This window comes from Galleria mellonella, unplaced genomic scaffold (assembly GCF_026898425.1).
Source record: "Galleria mellonella isolate WM207_F2 unplaced genomic scaffold, CSIRO_AGI_GalMel_v1 utg64, whole genome shotgun sequence".
In the NCBI taxonomy this organism is placed as follows: Eukaryota; Metazoa; Arthropoda; class Insecta; order Lepidoptera; family Pyralidae; genus Galleria; species Galleria mellonella.
Window position 1 is genome coordinate 7,801,881 of NW_026442133.1, and position 26,129 is coordinate 7,828,009.

The window sequence follows — 26,129 nt, forward strand, 5'->3', positions numbered from 1 at the left end:
TTTCTTTTTTTAGAAGCCATTTTATACGGGCAAAACCGCATGATACAGCTAGTAACAATTTAATAAAACCACATACATACATAATTGTCTAGAGATTGTACTAGAGTAATTCTATTTCGCATGTGAAGGATAAAGGGGAAACAAAATATCTCTTCTAGTATATAACAGGAATAATCACGCATACTGGCGTGTCTGTTGAAATTAATCCATCACAATATGTAATGAGAAATTTGACTACCGTTATGTGAATCGAATATACATATACGCTATGGCTATATTGCTTTATATTATTATAAAACCAAAAAAGAATAAATAATATTATACCAATGGTAAAAAATATAAATTTGTTCTAAGAATTGTATAGGAATTTAATGTCCCGATACTCTTTTATACTGGCAAACTGAAAGAAAAAGTATTTTCGACGAATAGGATTTTATTTAACAGAAACCGCTTTTTACTATAAATATATAGTTGTTCCAGATAGAAGCTATAACGCAAGTTACTAGTAAGGAAGGATTTCCCGAAATTCCTACGGGAACAGAAAATAATGAGTTAAGTGCTTGCTACACTGCAGGAAATAGCTATTTTTGATACATATCTATACTACATACATATAGATATATTTGTATAGATAAGTCTACAGTTGAACTCGAATAGTACAGAAATTCTATTTGTATAACTATACAACGGAAATTTAATGAATTTACTCGTATGACATTTGTCGTTTCCGACAATTGTTTCGCCTTCATCCGGTAGTCTTCTTAAGGGTGAGTACGGCGCTTTCGGATTTCCGGACGAAGACAAGCATAGTAGGTATCTAAGTAAATTGTCTAGTTATAGATATGTGTTTAAAAACAGATCTGTAATAGAAAATATCAGAAAAAGTTTGTTACATGGCTATACTGTAAACAATATCATGTAGGTTATCTATCTATATATATATATATATATATATATATATCTATAAAAATTCTCTTATATATATATATATATATATATATATATAAGAGAATTTTTCTGTTAGGTATGGTGGGAGGTAATTCCCTAGAGGTAAGGCGACTTAATATATTTAGGGGAATAAAGTTCAATGCGTCTGTGTTGAATCTTTAAAGCATGTTTGTTTTAAAACTCTGTAATCATGACCGTAATCACGGAATATTTACACTACTACGCAATAGGGCATTCAATGCTGGTCGGGCGCCACTAACTACGTCTGCTCAGTACTGTAGTTGCGAGTTCAGAACTGGACTTTTTTCGTTGTACTGCCACAGAGAATCACAGGATGCTAATAAATTACGCAGAATTGCAGTTTAAATGTTTATTTTTAAAGTAAGTTAGAATTTTTTTATTATTATTATTTTTCCATTATAATTATAATGTTCTGTTTTTGGTTTTTATTGACTGCATTGGTAACATGTAAAGCTCATTAAATAAATAAATTTTAAATTTATATATTTATAATATATATATATTTATAATAATTATATATTTATAATAATTTATATATATTATCGTATTATAAATAAATAAATTTTAAATTTAAAAAAATAATAATCAAGAATAATAAGAAAACACAATCACATTATAAAATGCCATTTACACTATTAAATTTGCAAAAAAGGAAAAGGCTTAAAAGGTGCTTGTAAATCAGAGTAGCCATATAAACGTTAGTTTCACAGTTTATAGCTACTTAAGTGGGATTTTAGTTTGTAAGGATATTAGTCAAATTCTATGGGGAAGTTAATTGATAAATGCGTTTTCTTCCTTTTATTGAAAATGTTAAAACGAGTAAGTGTACCTTTGTATACTTGTGTGTAATTATATTACATCGCATATAAATTAAATTACTCAATATCGAATGTATATTGAAATTTTCATTATTTATATAGATAGATAGATAGATAGATAGATAATTTATTTGCATAACTTACAGCACACAAACAAAAGACACAAAAGCAATGTGAAAAAAGATAAAAAAGATACATGTACAAAAGATTAAAAAAAAAAACCAAAAACAAAATCAGAATGCATAATAAATTTTTTTTTCTTCATGCGTGTGCCACAGTAATGCAAAATGGCCACAACTCAGCTTTTTGCTTTGCCCTAAAAAGAGCAAAACACTGATATTCTGTTGTGGCCAAAAGTGAGCCGCGAAATACCACTAAAAAAAAAATAATAAAAAAGAAAGAAATATAGATCAAATACATAGTGTGCGTTCGTTATACTCGCTATTTAGAAGAAGGGTAGTCAGAAGTTAATTTCTATCAGTTTCAAGCACTCAAAACAAAATGAATACCTAAATTATACAAATACAACTAGTTACATAAAAGCATATTAAAGAGGCAACAGCAGGCATGCCCATCGCCAGACAGCGATCCCTCCCAGACAACCCAAGGATGGAGAGAATTAAATTGTGTCTGTTAAAGGTGTGACAGAAAAGTAATAAGACTAAAATATGAGAGAAAAAATGGGTAAGAATCAATTTAAACACAGTATAAACAATATAAATAAAATAGACTTACATATAATCATAATAATAATTAAATCCTTATAATATACTAAAAAGATAAACGCAAATAAATAATACATATGTGTATATGAGTATGCATATATTGGTGTATTAAGTACTACGACGGAGAAGAATAAAAATGTACTGTACAAAGGGAGACAGCTTCCGCCACCGATTTTTGTTTTTCTAATAGCATTTCTTTAATATTTTTCCTAAACGTATGTAAAGATGTCATTATTCTGAGGGGCGGTGGGATATTATTCCAACATTTCGTGGCCTGATAGCGAAAGCTGCCGGTAAATGCCACAGTTTTATGACATTGAAGTGACAGTGGTGGTCGCACTGATCTAGAATAATACCTATCATAAAAAGTGGAGAACTTCAACTTACTGTGAAGATATTCCGGATTTTTAAATTTCATTACACCAAATAACAAAGTAGCTAAATGTAATTGTCGCCGGGATTCCATATTAAGCATAGACGCCATATTCAAGTAGGGTGAAATGTGACTACGAGGAGAAATGTTGAAAGAAAACCTACAACAGGCGTTTTGAACTTTTTGTATCAGCCGCTGCGTTTTACGAAGTAAACGAGGGCCGTACACTAGGTCACCATAATTGAATCTAGATAAAACTAAGGACTCGCATAAAGTGATGCGAACTTTAACCGATAACAAATGGCGAATTCTGTATAAAATTTTTAGACGATAGAAACAATTCTTAACCACATTCGAAATATGGCTTTCGAACCTTAATTGTTCATCAAATATAACACCTAAATTTTTAGCTTCCTTCACGCGTTCTATATTCCTGCCCAAGATACATAAAGATGGATTATTGTTTAAGAAATCATCGTGACATAGTCTATTAAGTTACAGATATAATTCTATAATAAAGGAAAACTTTATTTGCAATTTTTCCATACTTCCGATTGTTGTTATTGTAATAAAGGATGTACAACTGTCCTTTTTTAAACAAAATAATATCGGTTAATGGATTGATGATAGTGTTTTTGACGTTTGAATTTTGTTCATAATGAGGTAGATACATATTGGAATATGGTCTATATACTTTGTAATATATAAATAAAGTAAACGAGGAAGAGGAATGCATAAAAATATAAACAATCTATATGAGTCTCAGAATACCCATTTCAATTCTGACAGACGTTTCATTTGATATTCTTTGCGCGTTTAGGCTTTTGTAATTGTTTTACGGCATTACTCTTTGTGCTAAATAAATATAAAGTGCTTAATGCCATCCTAAAATGTTGTTTTCGCATTTATAACAGATATTATCTATTGTTACAAGTATTAGAGGTACCTATTATTATAGGTATTACAAATAATCATAATTACTAATACTTATAAGTTTGTAAATATCTATAATATAACATACCGTGTAATTCTGGTATAGAATAGACTACCCATTCCTTTTCCGTGGATGTCATAAGAGGCAATTAAGATAATTTAATAGTCGCGGGATTGGCAGCAGCGTCCCTCTTAAAATGTCACCATAGACCTAACTGCGGTTGCCAATTCGACTACCAAGCGTAGCAACTACTGACAGAACTCTTCTTAATGGGGGAGGACCTATATTTAGTAGTGGACGGCTGATATGATGATAAAGAGTAAATATGTAACTAGTCTAGCCACAAATACTGTTACATAAAAACTTTTCTTTTTTTTAACTTTTTATTATATTGAATTTGGAACACGTTTATTATTTTAAAAACTTCTATCGATTTCGCGTCATTTCACATATTTTTTCGTGTTTATTATCAATTTATAATATGGAATGGGTTGTTAAAGAAAACAGGATTGCAGTGATCCCCTTGCACAAAATAGGTATGGAGCTATCAGTCATATTCCAGACATTTCAAAAGCTTGGTATCAGCCGTATCGTACTATCAACAGATATAACAATATTTCCTCTGACAAAGACCAGAAAAGATCGGGACAGCCGCGTGCTGTTAGAACTACAAAAACTGTTAATGCTGTTAAGGCCAGAATTCGTAGAAACCCTATTAGGAAGCAAAAAAATCTTATCGCGAGAAATGAAGATTGCCGCTAGGACTCTGTCACGTAAAATATGATTTGAAGCTCGGTGCTTATCGTCAATATGCCCTAAATCAATCTTTACTATTAAAGAGAGTAAATCGATCAAAACGCCTTCTGTTGCGATACGCAGGTGAAAATATCTTATTTACTGATGACTACATTTTCACGATTAAAGAACACTACAATAAGTAAAATGATAAAGTGTATGCTCACAGTTCTAGAGAAGTTGCTCAAGTAGTCAGAAAGGTACAATGTGGTCATCATCCTGCGTCAGTGATGGTTTGGTAAGGCATGTCTTATCAAGGAGTCACAAAATTATATTTTTGTGAAAAAAAAGAGTGAAAACTTTAGCCAAAGTGTATCAAGGTACAGTCTTGGATCGAGTTGTAAAACCTCTTAGCAATACACTTTTTAAAAATATACCGTGGACTTTCCAGCAGGACTCTACACCTGGTCACAAGGTACGAACTACTCAAGCCTGGCTTGAAACCAACGTTCCGGACTTTAAAAGAGCTGAAGACTGGTGGACTCATCTAGCCCAGATCTCAACCCTAAGGACTTCAAATTATAGTCAGTATTAGAGGACATGGCCTGCTCTGAACGACACGGCAACATTGAGTCTCTTAAAAAATCTTTGGAGCAAGCAGTGGTGAAATTTCCCTTGAAAACCGTGCGTAAATCCTTAGATTCGTGGCCAGACAAATTAAAGGTCTATATAGAAGCCAAAGGTGCCATTTCGAATAGAATATTTTTTTATTTTTGCTGAGATTTTATATGTATGTTTAAATTTTAGTAATAATACATTACTTCATAAAAAATAAAATGCATTTTCATTTGTAACAAAACTTATGGCTGGACTAGGTATAAATATTCGTTGATTAATTACGATTAAGTAATTAAACGTATATGGATAAAGATTGAGACATAGAGAAATAATATCCTGGATTAATAAGTACGGTACTTTTTATCGGTGTTGTGGAATTTATTTGTGTAAAAATATGTAACTGAACATCTGTATATTGAAATGATAATTAAATATACGTAACATAACAACAGTAACAACAGTAACTAAATAGTATGTGTAACTATATTCAAAGTCCAAACACAAATCAAGTCCATCCCTAAAATCTGCGGGTTTCTTTATGAAAATTAAAATATAAAGTGATAAAAAAATTTTAGCCTCCCGTACTATTATGGCTTGTCCAGTTATTAGTATAGGAATCAAAGTTTTAGTCACTTTTGAATTTTGGACTCATGAACTTTCTGTCTTAACACCAGAATATGTAGCATAGCATAGGTAGATTATTAGTTTTACATACTATTAACGATTCAATTATAATTTGAAAGTTGGATTAATAACCTTGCTATGTATGATAGTTCGAGTTTAGGCTTCAGAGTATATATATATTATTATCCTGTCAGAGCAGTTTTTTATAAAATCAATAGAATTCCATATATACCTTATTTTTAGTGATAATCACTACGAGTGATATGATGGTATGAGTACAGAAATCAAGCAATATCCGCAAATAAAAGTTAATTATCTACTTTATTATTTCTTGTAATCTTTGATATTAGAGTCTTACATTATTTCTATTAAACATTGTTTAAGTATCGTTTCCTGCCTGTCTATAAACAGGATATGAAATTAAATATTTCGAACAAAAAATCAAATAATGTCGACTTCTCAATTTGAGTTAAAGGGTAGGTACTTTGAGGTAAATTATAAGTTTAGAACTACGATACCTGTTTGGCTTTTTCGTGGTTTAATTTGGTTTTTTGAGCTCTCTGTCTGGTTAGTTTTGTTTAGTAGTAATTTAAATAATTTGAGGATTAGCTTTTAATTAAAAAGTGGAATCTGTTAGAACACTGATGTGTTTACTGTCTTTTTATTGTTTTGAAGTATCGTTCATACTTAACATCCCTTATATTCATTCATTTATTTTTACTTTATTGTAAAACAAACATCGTTATAATTTATTTTAAATAAAGATATACAACAGGCGAGCTTAGTTCTGTAAGACTGCTCTTTCAGCAAACCCTGAGTGGTAAGAAGCATTAATTACTAGTGGGCAGTGGGAGTATAATAATTATTATAATATTCATCTTGTTTTATATTGGGACTTTTTTTTAAAGTTCAAATAAGTTTGGGAAACCTTTGAGAATAATGTCCTTCAAGTTTCTTAGTTATCACGAAGAGGATTGTATGAAAATAAATAAATAAAGACGGAAAATATTAAATATTTTCTTAAATAACGGTGAATTATACAATTTTTTTTTAATTTTTATGCTTTTTTCATATTCTGTTCCTAAAAAGATTATTATTTTTCGGAGTATGTATGTAGAGAGAGAACCGACTACCAAAAACCCATACAGTTTCAAATAGCTATACTTATGTATTACTAATACATATACTTATGTTATTTTGAAACTTTAATAATATTCTTAGCTTTGAAATTAGATCAGAAGGCTATATTACAACCAGGTATGATTAATCTTACTAAGCTAAAACTTTAGTTAATTATATTTATTATTATATGAAAATTCACAATTATTAATGTAATTCTATTAGAAATACTGCGTTTATTAGATCTACAGGAATCATTAACTCACTTACGTCTTGATTAGTTATCGACATCTTCATGTAAGGAGGTCGGTGAATTAACATACATTAATCTGCTCAACTCTGTAGAGATATGATAAGCCTTATATAAATTAATATTATCAATTTAATTGGACGTGTATTTGTCATATACATACAACTAATGGCGCATTATATTGTTAATGTTGTTTTTTATTTATAAATGTACTAACACACTAGCATTTCACAGCTTTATCATGTGAATCAGATTAAAAAATGTTCTATAGGACATTTTAAATTTTATTCATTTTACAAATTAAAATGTAATTTATTCTACCTACTATAAGGTTTACCTATATAGCAAATTTATTCAAATCCTTCAGTCCTTTAAACGATATGAATAATAAATATCTAAGCTTCTTCACAATCTATTAAATGTATTTTACTTGTATAATGTTAGTTCTATTATTAGTAGGATTTGTGGTTGTGTTGTTCTAATTTGATTTAAGAATGTGGCGAAACGTGGTTGATAAAATACAGTTTATACTTTTTCCTTATACTAGCATACTATCTGTACTTTTAGTATTGCAGATGTAAATAGGCTACGTTATATTCTTATTATCGGAATAATTATTCTTAACGATAATTCGAAGGAATATTTGATAATGTGACTGTTTGTCGATGTTTGAATTATAATTTGGCATAGGAGAAGGTTCGCCGTGTGGTCCTGGCATAAAATAGGCCACCTCTTCCTTTCCTGTGGGTGTCATAAGAGGCGAATAAAGGAACTTAATGGTCAAAGGATGGGTAGCAGCATTCCTCTTAAATCATCTTTAAAACTCTAATTGCGGTTGCCAACACGCTTGCCAACTATTGCAATGTGGTAACTACTGGCAAAATTCTCCTTATGGCTTATGTTAAGCAGTGAATAGTTAAGAGCCGATATGATGATAGGAGTATGTTACATCTTAACATGTAGGATTCATTATGTACTTACGCACACGGACATTCAAGGAAGACTTCTTTTGATTCTACGAGTAAAAGGTGCCAACTAAGAGATATTGAGAGAAATAAATAAAAGTTACTTTAAAATGTATAAATGAATTTGTTTCATATGATAATCCCATGTGATCCGACGTCAATTTTGAAATTTTTAGTACACATTTTAAATCCGTTAGAAATTTTTTTTTTTTCAATTATTTCTATTTTAATGTGGACCAACATTATATGTAAAACTATTTTAAAATTCAAATCGATAGCATTAGTTGTTATTGAGATATAGAGCTGTGGCATACAGACATCATTTACTACCTAGTATCGATTAAGTTGAGGCTAGGTGACAATTATTCTTCTTAATTTTCTGTGTATATACATGGAGCATATTATAAGTGCATGATAACATGATGATGATGTCGATCGGACTTCAACTCAAAACTAAGGTCTTAACTTTACTAGTTTACAACACTATTTTTCTTGAATAAATAACCATATAGATGTAAAAATTTTGTAAATACTACAGAAATATTTTATAAAACTTATACTGCCATTATTATTTACAATGAACGACTATAAATAGATGTTACCAGACATTTTGTACATTCAGAATAAATTACAAATGCAAGGGAATAAAGTTTTGGGTGAAAAATATCTTCACTCAGTCGAAATGAAAGGATTCCGGGATGGATGTGTCTGGCCACATAAATGGACAAGATTCGGTAGAAATGTGAGGGAAAGTTTGAAAGTGGCACTTATGACTGCTAGCTTGGCAGTCGTATGTTGATGTAGCAATTTTTCGTAGATATATGGAGACGATTTGTGACTTTCCTGTTGGCGCTTATAACAACATTTTAAATGAAAATGATTATTATTATGATATATTTAATAAATTAAATTATATTTTTTTTATTTTTCTTAAATATCTTGTTTCTATTAGGGATTATAGATAAAGAAAAAACTTATTACTTCAATTACATATACTAAACTGTCAATACTAACTGGAGATACCGCGAAGAAAGTTTCAAAACAGAGATCACGCAAAAACTACAGTAGTATTTTACTAAATTGGATGTAGTTTTCACAGTTGTGTTCTTGAAGGATAAGACTTAAATTGGGTTAATGTTTATCTTAATACATTATCTAGAAGTGGTGTATTTAATTGATTCATCTATTTCCAAAATCGATGTGAATAAAGAAGTGGGCAAAAGCTAGTTGTTAAATAATTTATATGATACACATATTGGGGGAAACCTGTCGCGTCTGGTTAATTTTACATGCCAGATATTATTGGCAACTAATGCGGTCCACATACTGTCAGCATGGTAGCCTGTTTGGTATGTATGCATGATGGTAGTCAGTAACCAATACGAAGACAATTATGTATCATAATAGAACATTTCGCCATTATTGTCTAAATCCATGGAATTAATTTAAATGTAAATAAATTATTGTTCACTAGTTATGCGACTTCGTACCCGTGATCGGGATATATTTACTGGCCGGGATAATAAGTAGCCTTTAAAAAGCATTTATAAAATAGGCAATATCTATGTATGTTGTGTATATATAGAAAATAGTGAATAAAAATGATATTTTATGCTGATATGGTAACTACTCGTAGTCGATTGAGGCGCTATTCTCTTATCTCTAAAACTAATTTGAATCATTTATCGCACACGTAAATTAACAAAAGTCTTTAATTTCTAATATTTCATCAGTTTCGTGACTTTTTTATGGAGTATCACAGTGGCAGATTTACATATTTGCTACAGGCTATTTACATTTTACATTCCTAGCGATCTCTATAATTCGATACGTTAGTTTATAATTTAACTTGAAATTGTATATTAATGATTATAAAAAAAAATTGGCGTGACGGCCCTAAAATCTTCCTCCAGCCTACAAAGCTTACTAAGCCTGCTGGTAAATCTGCCACTATCATAAACAAAATTCGTAATAATTTTAATTTAAATTTATTAGAAGAGTTCATGTTTGTTCTTAGAACAAAGACTTTGTAGCAATATCAAATTTAAATTTGTTTTATCATATTATATATTATTTTGTATACAATTGTTTCAACTTCTATTAGAATATCAAATTGCTTCTCTCTACCTAAAGACTGCCTAGAAAAGATCTCCTTTAGCAATAGATAAAGTCACACTACCTTCTTATACATATATAAGGAAGTTTTTTTTTTATACAACTTAGAATGGCAAACAAGCTGACGACCCACCTGATGGAAAGTGGTAACCGTCGCCTATAGACATGAGCAGTACCATGGACATAACAGAGTATACTGTTTCGCCCATGATACCTCCCATGCGTTGCCATTCTTGAGGACTCAGGTGTTATTCCTCTGTACCCAGTAAATTCACGCCATATCCCACCCTTCAAACCGAAACACAGCTTTGCAAACACAAGTGCAAACTTCCTTATATATGTAATAGTTTGTGATTTTAATTTTTTTATAATATATATTTTATAAATATAGATATCATTAGTACTCAATAAGTACGTATTATTACATCAATTTTAGCTTTTAATAATTAAGCTGAGAATACATTAAATGAGATTAATTTGAAATTACTTCCCTTTTGTAAACAAGTATTATATAATCACAATTTAATATTCCATGTTACTATTTTAATTTAGCTTTAATTATTGTATAAAGACACCATCTGTTATTAACGTTCAGTTTCAGTTAAAAACGTCTGTTCATGTCAGTATCCTCAAATTATGTAGTAAAACAATTTAAAATATTTTGTGGCTTCATTACATTTAAATTAACATAACAATAACTGGTATTGAGTTATTATGTTATATAAATAGTGGATTATTGTGATTTTTATTTTAGTAGAAATTAATTTAAAATTTTCTTCATTTTGTAATGATGTGTTTATATAAACACATCTTTAGAAAATGAACATGCATTATGCATAACAAAGATTTTATGAATATACTATGTTTATGGGAACTTCGATGCTGTGGCGTAAAGCACCGTACTCACTCTGAAAAACTTCCGGATGAAGGCGAAACAGTTGTCGAAAATGAAAAACAGTAAGTTCATAAAATTTCCGTTATAATATTAGGTATATAGTATTGCTTTATTTTTTCTCTATTCAATAATATACCGCTTACTTATTTCTCGTTTAGCCCAGTAATTGACTGGTAGAGAGGACCTAGAATGTACCTAATTTTACTGTGCATTAAAGATTAAATAAATAAACAATTTTTATTAAAATTGGAGTTTTATCTTTGTATTGTTTATATATAAAACGCCATCGAAGTATTACTGTGCGGTGTTATAATTGTACCGTATAGTATCTATAGTGTACGCAAAAGATTTTTTTAGTTTGGTTTCTCCGCCACTAGAAGTTATGAATATAAATTATACCAAAATATGCAAAATTATTTTTGTTTCATTGTATATTAAAATTATTTATAGAAAAAACAGCCAAGGTAATATAAATCTGAGAAGACATAGACAAATTTAATTATAAATCATATATTAAGTTTCTTTAAGTGAGATGAAATGTCCGTTTGAAATACTGAGAAGAACAAAACTAGTGATCAGTTACAATTACGAAGAGAGATTATATCCTCTTTCAGTGTCTACATATTCTTACATATTTATTGGGATATGCTCGGAAGAAATACATCTCTTTATATCTCCTACCTTTTTACGTTACCATAAGATAGATCAGCAAAAGTATGTATATAAAAGCACTTATGTAGGAACACGGTACATCATCTGCACTTCTTTTTCCTTCATTCTATATCTGACTTTTTAAAGGTAGCGTAAAAACAAATTATATATTATATTATAGTATCGTTAGTATATAGGTCGAGTCGGACAGGAAGGCGCTGATTAACAATTTAAGACGTGTGATGTTTGAAATATTTCGAAATTTAAAATATTAGACAAAAAAAAGGAGTGACGGATATGTGTGTATGTATGTACTACTACTATCTACCTCTACTTCAGCTGCTTGGATGTGAAAATCATTAAAATAAAATATTTATAAGAAATTCATTTATATAAATAAGCAAGCTTGTAATCAGTTTTTTGTACTTTTTTAAAACCTAATATTAATTCAATGAATGAAGTTGAACAAAATCGTACATTGCATTATTGAAATCCTACTGGCTTGGTGACTATATGTGCATTGTTAACACAAAGACGATTTTATCCGAATAAGTGGGTACAGATAGAGCCGAATAAATGTACAAGTCGTATGCAAGCGTTGAACGGAACGTTTCATATGTAAATGGCCCCGTAATCTGTAGGAGCTTGCCGGCGAACAGACATCGATCGTCAATGGATCGGGTCTTCAGCTTCTGACTTTTCGTATGTTATATAAATTTTCTACTGAACAAACAGGGAACTTTCATAAATAGACAACATTGTTATACTAATGTAACGTTTTTAGTGGATTTATATTTTAATCTTGTTTCGATAGTATTTGCCGTTTATTTTGTGGTATATTATGCATATTATATGATACAGAATCAGGTGATATTATAGTAATTAGTCGAGAGTGTATTTTATAGAAACTTTAATAATAACATTAAAGCGTTTACATCTACCTTACAAATGGATATCTAGTATGTTTGTTACACAATATTTCCAGATGGTATTCTACTTGGAATTGATGTTTGGATCGTTTCTTTGCAAGTTTATAAATCGACTAGGCTTTGGCCGTATCTTTGAGTGCGATACTCTGTAAAGTCTATAGAACGCTTAGAAGTTTTTAGTATTTTGATTTCATTTTTATTGTGTATATTGTGTAATTATAAATATTCTATCCAGTTATTATATTGTCTAAATATTCTAGTATGAGTTTAAAAGTGATTTATATTTATTTTAACTTACTTAATGTATATTTTTCTCTAATTTGCGAAGAAACAACAAATTAATTCCAAAAATATTTGAAATTCCTTCAATAATTTTAACAACAACATGATGTACTTACTCAAAGAAGACGAAAAATTGATGTTTTGTGTATTTAAAAAAAAACTTCGCTAACACTTTAAAGGTAAGTAATAAATAAAACTGTCCAGAATATTAATTATTGTCATGTTACAAATTGCTGATGTGTTTTAGGAACCACACCTAGTAACATATGCAAATAAGTAATCATTGGGCTCGATACTGAGACGTCATGTCCCTAAATTTATCTCTTGACCTAATATTTTAATTTGATACATTTGCAAAATGACTGATTTATAAAATGAATAAAGTAAATTTATAATAATTTATTTTCAATCTGTTATAAATTTAGCTTGTAGTTCATATTCGTCCTGAACATAAAAATTTTATGATATCAAATTGAAATTTTAATTATCGGGATAGGTTTAAGGAAGTAGTGCCTCAGAATCAACCCTATTGTTTCAACTAGTAAATATTTGTAAACTATTATAATACTCGTATAAAGCTGTGTTAGGATTGATTGAGCTATCAGAATTTTAGTTAGGTATGTGTAGAATAATATATGGTATATTTAATTTTTGAATTAATTGTCAAAAATAAAAATTATTGTCGTAATAAATTAAGAAACTTTACGAAATTACGAAGTTTTCTTGTGAAATAAAAATCACTCTGACGATTTTCTATAACTCTTCAGAGGAAATTACCTATAAGAAACTAGATGCATGGCTGGCAATATCGCGGCACGACTGACATCGAGTCGCCATCTCACAGCGTGCCGTTGCAAATAGCAACGGAAGTGTCTAGTCAATTGCTATTCACTCTATTTTTCTGGTAAATTTAATCCTGTTTTGCAACAAATAAACGAATAAGCGAAAAGATGGATGTGGTCTTATTATTTTTGATAATATAATATACTTATTATTATTCTTAAAAATAGAATAAACAATATTGTATTGTAACTATACTCACTAAGTGGGTATTCACACTCACTCGACGACGGGACGTTATTCTTACATACTTACTATTATTACAATTTTATACTTTTATTAAAAAAAGACATTATTTCTGTATCCGTAAAATTGCAATAAAATAAAAATTGAACTAGACTAAGACAAGGAAGCTTTAAAATAATATATTATACTTTGCTTTTGGCTAGTGTAGTTATAATACGCTACTCGTATATTGTCCTATTGATAGACACTCGTGCTCATTAGTGAGTTATTAGGTCTTAAACTACTACTACCTTAAAAAAGGCATATTACAGGATAGATGATTATATAAATGACAAAAATGTATGGTTAAATTAAGATTAAACGAATTATCTGTTAAATCTTACTACCTCTCACTTTAGTACTATTTTCCTGTGTTTTCTCTTCGTTTTCCTTCGTCATATTTTTTTCTGTTGTATGTGTGCTGTTAAGTATGTGTATGTTATGTATATATTTAATTGTGTATATATTATATATGTATGTGTATATATGTATGTATGTATCTATATATGTTTGTATATGATAATATTTATATAATAGTGCGCCACCTACCCTTTGTCTTTTTCTCAATGTCCTCTACCCAAAGGTTGTCTGGAAGAGATTGCTTAGCGATAAGGCCGCCTTTTGTATCACTTCTCATTAATATTTACTGTATTTGTTATTTCTCTTTTTACTTGGTGCAATAAAGTGTAAATAAATAAATAAATATATATTAAATGGAAATTATATTTTTTTTACAACACAGGGGGCAAACGAGCTTGCGGCTCACCTGATAGTGACTACCGCCGCCCATGGTCACCCACAACACCTACGGCATTGCAGGTGTGCTGCCGGCCTTTTAAAAAGGAATATGCTCTTTTCTTGAAGGTTATGTTGTCGTATCGGTTCGGAAATACTGCTGCTGGAAGTCGATTCCAAAGAGTGGTAGTGCGTGGGAGAAAGTGCCTTGATTATGAAATGAACTTATTGACTTTATTATATTAATTATTCTGACTGTAAATGCCAATTCAAATCCTATATGGGTATTTTATTAATCACATTGGTAGTGTATTGACGTAATTTGTACTCATGATATATTCAAGTAACTTGAAGCTAGTCATGCCAATTATAAGGTCTTGATTGGTAGCGGCGTGATGGGTTGGGTCAAGTTCCGTAAAACATGATTGAGCGCAATGATGGCTGGCTCATTCGTCATACTCGTGAAAGGGTGTTGCTTATGTGGACTGGTCTGCTTATGTTTGCTTGTTTATTTTTGATTAACTAATAATTTGAAAAGAGTAATTGTTGAATTTCTTTCAGATTCTTACATCCCGAACCCAGTAATAGAATAGAATCCTTACTTAAACGCATACTAATCTTCGAAATTTGAAAATTTTACATTAAAATTATATACATTTATCCAAATATCTCTAAAAATACGTGAAGAAAGATGCGCAAAATAAAATTTAACACACAGACTGTTTCCTCCATCATCTTCTTTAGCTATACATTCTACAGATTTTTTTGTGTCATCTATTAAAATGTATAACAAATTGTCAGATTCGTTAAAAAATAAAGAAAATTACAATTTTTTATAAGAAATCATAAAAGTTATGAATTATGTACTATGTGTATATATGTATACTTTTAGCGAATATTTAAATGAAAAATTATTTGTCTATGAAATAAATAATTATTTAAGAACATAACTAAAACAGACATTTGCAATGTACCTATAATTTTACATTCAGGGAATATTTTATGTATAGAAATGAAAAAACATATTATATTCGTAATTTTATAAATAAATTATTTGCTTTATATTACAATACGTTTTTAGCCGTGACTTTGGCCGCATTATCAGGATAAAAAGTAGCCTTACCTTTCTCCATCCCATATAGTAGGTCTATATCAAATGTTATAGTGATTGGTCAAGTAGTTGAGGCGTTATAAAGTAACAAACAAACTCTATTTTACATTTATAATATTAGTAAAGTTTTTATAAAGATTATTAAAAATAGCTTGAAATAGAGCCTATATTAGACTATCTATAAACTTACCCAATTTAATTGTACTGAATACCCAATACCACTGAAATAATTATTACAAGTGAGGAATAAATTACTCTGTACACACACACACACACACACACGCACGTACACACGCACGTACGCACGCACGCATGCACGGACGCACGCACGTACGTACGCACGCACACAAGCACGCGCGCACGCACGCACGCACGCACGCACGCACGCACGCACGCACGCACGCACGCACGCACGCACGCACGCACGCACGCACGCACGCACGCACGCACGCACGCACGCACGCACGCACACACACACACATTATATATACATTTTAGTATATTACTTAGTAAGTATTATTATATTTATTCTAATGTTTAGTAACATCTGAAGGTGTTTATCTACTTTATTTGAACGATCCTAAGATCATTTATGCAATCTATAGCCTCGATCAGGATGTCGCTTACAGATTTGCAATTTAAGAAAAAGTATAAATGACTGGCAGTTAAATCGGCATTAAATGCATGCAGCGAGCACCAAGGCAGGTGTGTGTTGTTTTATCAGTGATGGGTTCGAACGTTGGCCCCACTTCCGCCCTTATCTAAGTTTACTTACCTTTGCCTGGGAACATTGAACGCTAACTCAGCTGCACGCTCTATCGGTATAGAGTCGGAACTCTACAAGCGTATAGCAGATCGACGCAAGTTGAAGACACATCAATTATTATCTTCGAGCCTATGGAAGCTTTATAATGGAGAAGGATATAATATGTATTTTTTTTACTTCTTTTACTTCCAACAGTGATCATGATTCAGAATAGGTAAGTGAAATAAATGGTATAGCAGTTCAGATATACCCTTTTAGGTTAAGTATCGAAAGCAGCTCTACCCGAGCGGTCTATTCCTGTTCTCGGCTCGGAAACCACCAAAATGGAGCCTACATCGTTATTTTACATATATACTGCGATCGTAATAGTCACATAGACGAGCTAGGCGTGAACCGATTCTCGATAAAATGCTTGTTTCTTTCCAAGTCAATGCCTTATCCCTTAATCTACATGGTAATAGTACAAAATCCACCGACTTTTCCGTTATTATAAGAAAATATTTTTGTTGTGTTAGAGCGGTGGAGGCGCGACGAAAAGCATATAAACATCGAAATAAATCATGTAAGGTCCTTATTATATGAAGTAGATGAGTGCTTTGTGAGTTGCTAGCTTTTTAAAGTCTGTTTTTGTCAAATATCAGCTAGCCATTTTTACAAAAGGCAAAAATGCAAACTTACACATAAAGTAAATTAAAAATTTACTTTATGTGTAAGTTTACGAGTTTTAGGTTGCTATATGAACCTAATTGAGAATTATATTCCCACAAAAAGTAAAAAAATAAAAGTAGTTAAAAGATAATTGTATATGCTATTTTAAGTAAGCTTTGTACCAAAAATAACCAAATATATCTATTTAAAGACATGACAATTTCACATAGTATTATTTAATTTCATAATAAACTTTATGAGTAAATTAACCTCACCATTTTTACGTAATCGTATAAAGAACTTAATACAACAAATTTAACTTACACAAAACATTTGTTTTGCTTTTAAACTAGAAGTCACTAGACAATTAAAATATCAGCGCTCGAAAGCATGCTCTCAATATCTCTTGAATTGTTGTTGGATAGATTGCTGAGTATTCAGTTTTCCACTGATCCAAATTATGTTTTATAGATTTATGCAAATCAGTATTATTATTAGTGATCCTTCAAGAATGTGCTTTCGGTAATCATTCGTTTTAACTACCTGGCTCTGTACAGACAAACTCTCGGTCTCTCCGACGAGATTACCGAGTTGTAGACAATGCACGGAGACCTTCGTGATGATGTACGGCTCGTGAAGGGCTTTGAAGACTCTTTCATACAACTTCTTCACTTTTCATACGACCACCAGTCCTCTTTGACCAGAGAAATATGGGTAAATACTTTGTCACATTCTATGACCTCTTTATGTATGCCTTCGTCATTTTTCTTTAGAAATAAATATTTTAGTTGGCTTTTCTTCTATGGCATATTTTTTATTAATATTTCCAGGTTGATTTTTATTTGGTATTGAATAGTATACTGGAAGATGAATAAATATAATCCCGTTACCCATTTCCTAGTTAACCAATATATATTAAGATACCGGTACTATTTGGATATAGCGGTAGCTATCCTGATATTAAAGAAGTCCAACGGAAAAATTATGGTTATTTAACAAATTCAAAAAATTTAATAGTTTAAAAAAAATTAAAAAATAGAAAGCACACGTAATTTTGTAATATGAATAAGCAGTTAATTAAATAATTTGATGTTTCCTCAAGGCACAGTCTGAGCCCTTAAGGCTCAAATTGAAAAAAAAATGACGAAAAGGCATTGCCGATATTGAGAGTCCCAAATTGCTTGTTATTTTCTAAGGAAGTGATGAAAGAATATTTATTGATTAATATGCCTGTAGAGTTGTATATCTTAAGTTAACAAATCTTTTTTTAAACAGTTTTTAAACAAATTTATTCACAAGAGGAAAACAGTGTAATAAAATTGTGTCCACTAAAGACAAACAATTTGTGTGGGCAACGTACTTAATAAGGGATTTACAACGAAAATACCTTAATAAATGTGCGGTATAAATTTATTCAGTTCATAAATTTTAAAATAATTATTTTTGTTTCATGTGGAATATAAGGTAAACAGGAAATACCTCGCCCAAACATCGCCACCGCCACACAAAAGAAACTTTTACGACCCTGAATGTACGAGAAGGATTTCTAATTTATCGTACAACAAAAGCAATTTTGCAACAGTTGTAACAACGCGCGATGCCGAGCATGCTCGCGTGTTCATATAGATGTCTAATCATGGCCCAACTGGCCTGTAAAAGTATGTTTAACCTAGTTCGTAGTGGCGGCGTCATGATAATTTCTATTATTAAAATTAACTAGACCCTTAACTAGGTAAAGATAAGTAAAAACCTATTTTATTATAGTCCATGTATGTGTTAATATAATTCAGACAGTATTAAGGGTGCAACATATACGTAACGTGTATTTATTTAGGTTAAGGTCTCTTGGTAACCGGTAGAAAATGATTGTTACGACATTACTTGTCATAAATATACCATTTTATACAAAAGCAATATTAAGCAATATAAAATATTATACCATAAGGATAATTTCAATACCTTTTTTTTAAATTTAAGTGTATGTATAGTGCTCCTGGCCGGGATAGGTTATCTCTTAAGCTATTAAAATCTGTAAGTCACATTCTAACATCGTGTATTACTCATATCTATAATCTAGCAATAACTAATGGCACATTTCCTAATGTTCTAAAAAAAAACAATTATCCATGTAATCTGTAAAGTAGGAAATACTGATGAGATCAATAATTGTAGACCAATTTCGGTTCTCTCATTAATATCAAAAATATTGGAACGACTGATTAAAATAATTTCCTCAAAAAATATTATACAATATAATAACATCAATTCAATTCGGATTTAGAAGAGGCGTATCTACAGAACACGCAGTCACCTCTTTGCTCAACATTGTTGTTGATAAAGTTGATGCTAACAACAAATGCATCGGTGTTTTTTTGGACTTAACGAAGGCATTCGATACCGTCTCAATATCTTCACTGGTAAATAAGCTAGAACGCTTAGGGATACGAGGTAAATCTCTTAAATTGTTCACAGATTATCTCTCTAATCGTTCACAACGCATAAAATAGGTAGCTATGTTAGCACAGAAGAGAAAATTGATTTCGGTGTCCCTCAGGGAAGTGTGTTGTCTCCTCTCCTTTTTCAGATCTACATGAATGAACTTTGTAACTTATACGGGACCTATAAAGGGACCTACCCTTTTACTAAAATTATAGCTTACGCAGACGATATTGTAATTTTATAATATGGTAAGGATTGGGAGACAGCTACAGAAATAGCAGAAGACACGCTTCATGAGGCTATGATCTGGTTAACCAATACTCGTAATCTGATTTTAAGCATTAATAAATCAACACTTTTTTTTTATACTACTTAGAATGGCAAACAAGCTGACGGCCCACCTGATGGAAAGTGGTAATCGTCGCCTATAGACATGAGCAGTACCATGGACATAACAGAGTATATTGTTTCGCCCATGATACCCCCCATGCGTTGCCATTCCTGAGGACTCAGGTGTTATTCCTCTGTACCCAGTAAATTCACGCCATATCCCACCCTTCAAACCGAAATACAGCCATGCAAACACAACTGCTTCACGGTAGAAACACGAATAGGACAGAGGTACCCAAGCAATCGACTTTTGTACAAAGTCTCCCTCTGGTAAACTAGTAACTTTCAGTACTTGTCCCTCCTCACAGCCAGCAAAGGGTCAGCGAAGTAGAAATAAAGGTCCACACATGTCAACGTACTACAAATTGCTCATGTCCGATAATTGTACGTACTCACGTAGTCAAATACTTAGGTCTATTGCTTGACTCTTGCCTTTCTTGGCATAATCATATATCTGCAGTCACTTGAAGAGTGAGGAACCTTACCTACCTCTTTAAAAAATTAAGATCCACCGCATCTAACACTATCTTCACTCGCTGTATACCACGCATTATGTGAATCAATATTAAGCTATTGTATATTGGCGTGGGGAGGGGCAACCAATACAACCATGATAAAAGTTAAAAGAGCTCAGAGATCTGTTATAAAAGTCATTTTAAATAAACCATTTAGATATCCCACTTCTCAGTTATATACAGGCTATAAAGTGCTTACAGTCAGACAGCTGTACATTCACCGAATCATTTTACAGATTCACATTGACAGGCCTGCGTCACACGCTGTGGATATACCAGCTTCGCATCACATACCACAGCTCACATTTCCAAAAAACTACTTCAAATCTGCTTTCGCTAAACGTCAATATCTTTATTCAAGTATATTTATCTATAACCAATTAAATTTGAAACTACACATATATTCTCTTAACAAATATAGTTGTAAAATATATCTAAAACAATACATACTTAAATTATGATGAAATAGAACAACTAATGACATCTACGAGTAGATAGTAGTGATGACACTTGTTTGATACGAGTATAGTATAATAGCATTAATGCATCACGCGAGTTATTTTTTTAAGTCGCATATATTGATGATGTTATGTTACATTATTCCATTACACATACAGATCATCTCATCTAATTACCATACTCATACATACAACTTACGAATATCTCTCTTCACGCCACATACATATATATTCTACTTTTCTTTTTTTTTCTTCTAAATGCAAATAGCTCATGTACTCATAGATACATGGCCTAGTTCAAATATATAAGAGTAGTAAATTTATTATTTTAAACTAAAATTGTTGTTATTTTTATCTATTATTATTGTTATCTATATTTTTAAATAATATTTATCATGTCCAGTTTAACCCCGCTTATTTACAAGGTTGCGCGTTTACCGCTAAAAACCCCCATTTGCTATGGCCCCACAGTTCCAGGGCACGTCTCTTAAGATCTTCAAAAGCATTGGAATCCTTGGTGTCGACATCTCTAGTGACGTACAGTTCCGCGGCCACTTCGAAATTAAGGCGCCATAGACAGGGAGTTCACCCTCATATCCTACAGCCTAAATGGTCGCGTAAAACTCGGTTTCAGAGATGTTTTCTCTCACGGACAATCAGATTATGGCATAAGCTTCCTGTCGAGGTTTTCCCAAGAGACTGCAGAATGGGGTTCTTCAAAAGGCGGGTAAAGAGGTTTCTTCAGGGTCGGCAACGGTCTGGCCTCCATGCTAGGAAAATCCTGTGTTATGAAGGTCAGGCTACCGTACTTTACATAACTAAATTTAGTACATAAATGTAAAGAATTACAGAAAATATACAAATTAAGGTTTTTTTATACCAGTGAGGTGGCAAACAAGCATACGGCCCACCTGATGGTAAGTGGTTACCGTAGCCTATGAACACCTGCAATACCAGAGGTATTACGCGTGCGTTGCCGACCCTGAAGTAACCTCTTTACCCCCCTTTTGAAGAACCCCATGCTGTAGTCTCTTGGGGAAACCTCGGCAGGGAGCTCATTCCACAACTTGAGAGTTCGTGGGAGGAAACATTTCTGAAACCGCGTAGTACGCGACCATTGAGGCTGTAGGACATGAGGATGAACTCCCTGTCGATGACGAGCCGTACGATGGTAGAAAGTAGCTGTGGGCACCATATTGAACAATTCCTCTGAGCACAGTCCATTGTACAGGCGGTAGAACACGCAGAGTGAGGCAAAATCTCTCCTAAGAGATTCAAGGGTTCGATACCGCTTGTAAGCCTGGGATCATCGACAATTCTCATAGCTCGTCGTTGCAACGAGTCGAAAGGTTCAAGTTGGTATTTAGGTGCTCCGGCCCATAAGCGACAGCAATACTCCATGTGGGGCCGGATTTGCGATTTGTATATAGAGGTTGTAAACTTCTTAGTGATAAATAGAAATGAAGCACAAGTACTTACAGTTCATTTAATTTAGATATCATACTATTATTTTACTTTGTGTTTGATATATAACAAATAATATAACATAAATACCCAACTTCCTTTAATCCATTCACACTTATTTAACTATAGCTTCTTTAGGACTTCCATCAACAATAATTGTGATATATTTTATATAATGACCACGTGGTTTACTATACTTGTTCAGTCTTGATACGGAAGGAGCTCCGCTCTGTTCAACGGTTGGACAAGAAGTGTCTCTCCACCCAAATAACAATGTTTTATATCCATACGGCCGAATTCGAGTAAACAAGTCAGTGAGACTACGTGTTCTTACAATTTCATTACTGTGTATTTAAGTATCATGATAATAAATAATTATAAAATCAAGAATTACAAAATTTAGTATAATAACAATTTTAATATTTTATTATATTTAAAGTAATTAGTCTGATTTTTATTATATATAATTGTAGGTAATGACATCTTGTGTCAAAATGTGTTGACACAAGATATTTAAGAAAATTGATATAATTTATAATAAATATCTAAAACGCGCTTTCTTCATGAATCAAATGTTAAACACAATTAGAACCACTATCCATATTTACATGCAATTTAGAATGATAAATAAGTTACCTAATGGTCTACCTAATGGAAAATATTAACTATTGGATATAGACAGAATAGTATCATGGGTATTACAAAATATACATTCCTGAAGTCTTATACTCCTGCTTGTGATGTTATACCTTAGTGGCTTGTATTATAATTGCTATATCCCATCCTTAAGTTCGATACATACGTCCAAGCAATATTAAACTTAACTACAGAAACAATATACATCGTTGTTACTTATACCTACCGAATTAGAAGGGAAAGGGATCGTTAGTAATAGGATTCCACTGCTAGGAATATACCATTGTAAGTAGATTTCATATTTAAATTTTTTTAGTATAAATTTTCAAGATAACAGTCTATTTATTACATAAATTTTTAAATAGGATTTATTATAATATCTAGTGTTTGCTGATAAAAATTATTAATATTAAATATTTATCATTTAATTTAAAATTTTATAAACTGTATTCTTTAGATGTGTTAGAAAAAGTAAATAATAAATATAATGAAGAATGAAATAATTATTATTTTCACAATTTCTTCTTTAATACTTAGAATAGAATACAAGTTAAAGGTTCACCTGATGAAAAGTTGTAATCGCCGCCTATAGATATGAATAGCACTAAGGACGTCGCAAAATACATTATAATGCAAGTGGTATCCCTCACCATACCATTCCATTTATGTAGACTAAGATTTTATGCCTCTATACCCCGTAATTTAACTGTAAACACATCTATTTCATGGTAAAAACACGTATAGGTCAGAGGTATGGATGAATGTAGACGACTTTTGTAGACAGTCTTCCTCTGGTAAGTTTAATAGCTTCCAAGCTTAGCAACTACTCAAACTAAATCTCATAATATGTTTGGTTCTAGTTTAACTTCGCCTTCAGCGAATTTATATAGCAATGTGATATGTTTGTAAAGTGCAGACAACACTGGGGCTGTTCGAGTGCGTCGCACGTTCACAGAGAAAATGTCATGTAGGTACTAAAAATTGTCATATTATTTGTTCAAATAATTACTAGAATTATATATGACGCTTATAGAAAATCAAATTCACTTAGCCCCTGGTTGTAGCCATAAGGCGATAATGTAGAAATATATAAGAATAAGAAGTTATCGATTATAATCCTTACTAGTCATTATTCTACTATGTGTGATATATATATATATATATATATATATATATATATATATATATATATATGTTAAGTATAATTATAGGTATTACTAACAGAAAACGACTGTTATGTAATTTGTTCTTAGAAATATATAATACAAATTTATTGTATTTTGCGTTGTTTAGTTATTCAAATAATTTCGGGTTTACCTTCAAATTTTGAAAAAAAATTTTGGTTTTCCAAATACGTATGTAAGGATACAAAATAAACTCCACCCTATATGTTAAACGTATTTAATTTTGTTTAATTTTTGTTATTGCGTGTGTTGTCGTGTATACTTCATATTGTACTATTTTCGACATAATATATTTTGTTAACATCTAATCCAGTCTTTGATTTGACTATTAGAAACAATTTTTTTTAAAAACGATAAAGAGAATGTATAATAAACTTTTAAGAATGATTATTGAAATATATTTGAAATTTATAAATTAAGCTACTATGAATATAATTACTATGTGTTTAATTATTATTAATATTAACTGTAAAAAAAATTTAAATTGAGTGTCGAATTTGTATAATGAATGATATTAATTATAATTATATATGATACGGTAAGATTAATGCTAAGAAAGATTTATTAAATAATAAACTTAATTAAAATAACTCAGTGATAATGTGGTATATTCAAGACAGAAATTGATTCAAGCTGAGTATTAGAAATTGACAAGGTTATTACTTTTATACGCTCTTTATTTCTACGTTTTATAATTTTATTAGGTTTGATGTACAGAAAAAGAGGTGAAACTCAGACGGCAGGAGGACCTTTGTACAATTACTCCTACTGTGGTGGTGTAATAGTGTATAGAGAGTTTCCAGACTGCCTTCGTTGCACACGAATGTGTCTGACATGGCTTACTAGGGAATAAGCATTTATCAAGCTTTAGGTGTTTCCAGAAGCAAAGAGCAAGGGAAAAAATATTTATATTATCATAACATGAATTTGAAAAATATCTATTTAATTTTATATATTTAATTAGCTTAAGATTCACTACACTTTATGTACTGAATGTTAATTAAGTCTGTGTAATATCTGAATAGGTTTTGTTTAGTCATTGATTCAAACTATAAAGCATGGTTGAATCACTCAATATCATGAAATCGTAAAGGAAACGTAGTCAAATCGACACCGGGAACGGGTAAGCAGCATTTGCCGGGATTCTCGCGATTTATGAGGCAATATGTTTAACGTCTACTACGGAACCCTCTCGGAACATAACGGGGGCTGTTACGTAAACAGATTGCTCGCGAGTGGTGGGCCGACGCTCCAGATATCGGCCTACCGACAAGCTGTATACTCACAAACTTTTGTTCCAAACCGCCATTTCGCTTTGTAAAGCTAGTTGCATACAAATGAAAATAACAACCCGACAATTGTATCAGAATCTATATCAATTGTTTTGTCATCGCGTTTTAGTTCTTAACCTACTATCAAAGAAGGGAAGGTAAGTTTTTCGAGTATATGTAGGTATTTATTCCCAACTGTGAGAGTCGTGTCTACATGTCTCTCGTCAAAGCTGTAGAGGCTAACTTTTGTTAGCCATGGATTTACTTCGCCAAAGAGAAAGTTGATCTCTTATGTGCACTCGAGTTGCATCGAGATCTACTCTTGATGATGGGGAAATCACATTGCCTACCATCCTTAGATGTGACCACACTATGACTGAAATACGTTTCATACAATGTTCCGTGTGCCGTGTTCTTCAATTTCTTGATATCATGAAGTCCAGTA

General features: G+C 31.5%; 1 protein-coding gene across 1 annotated transcript in view; it reads right to left on the bottom strand.

The window, feature by feature from the left end:
• Nucleotides 1–26,129, bottom strand: part of LOC128201897 (uncharacterized) — a 42,701-nt gene that overhangs the window by 1,952 nt on the left and 14,620 nt on the right. The window lies entirely within an intron of this gene.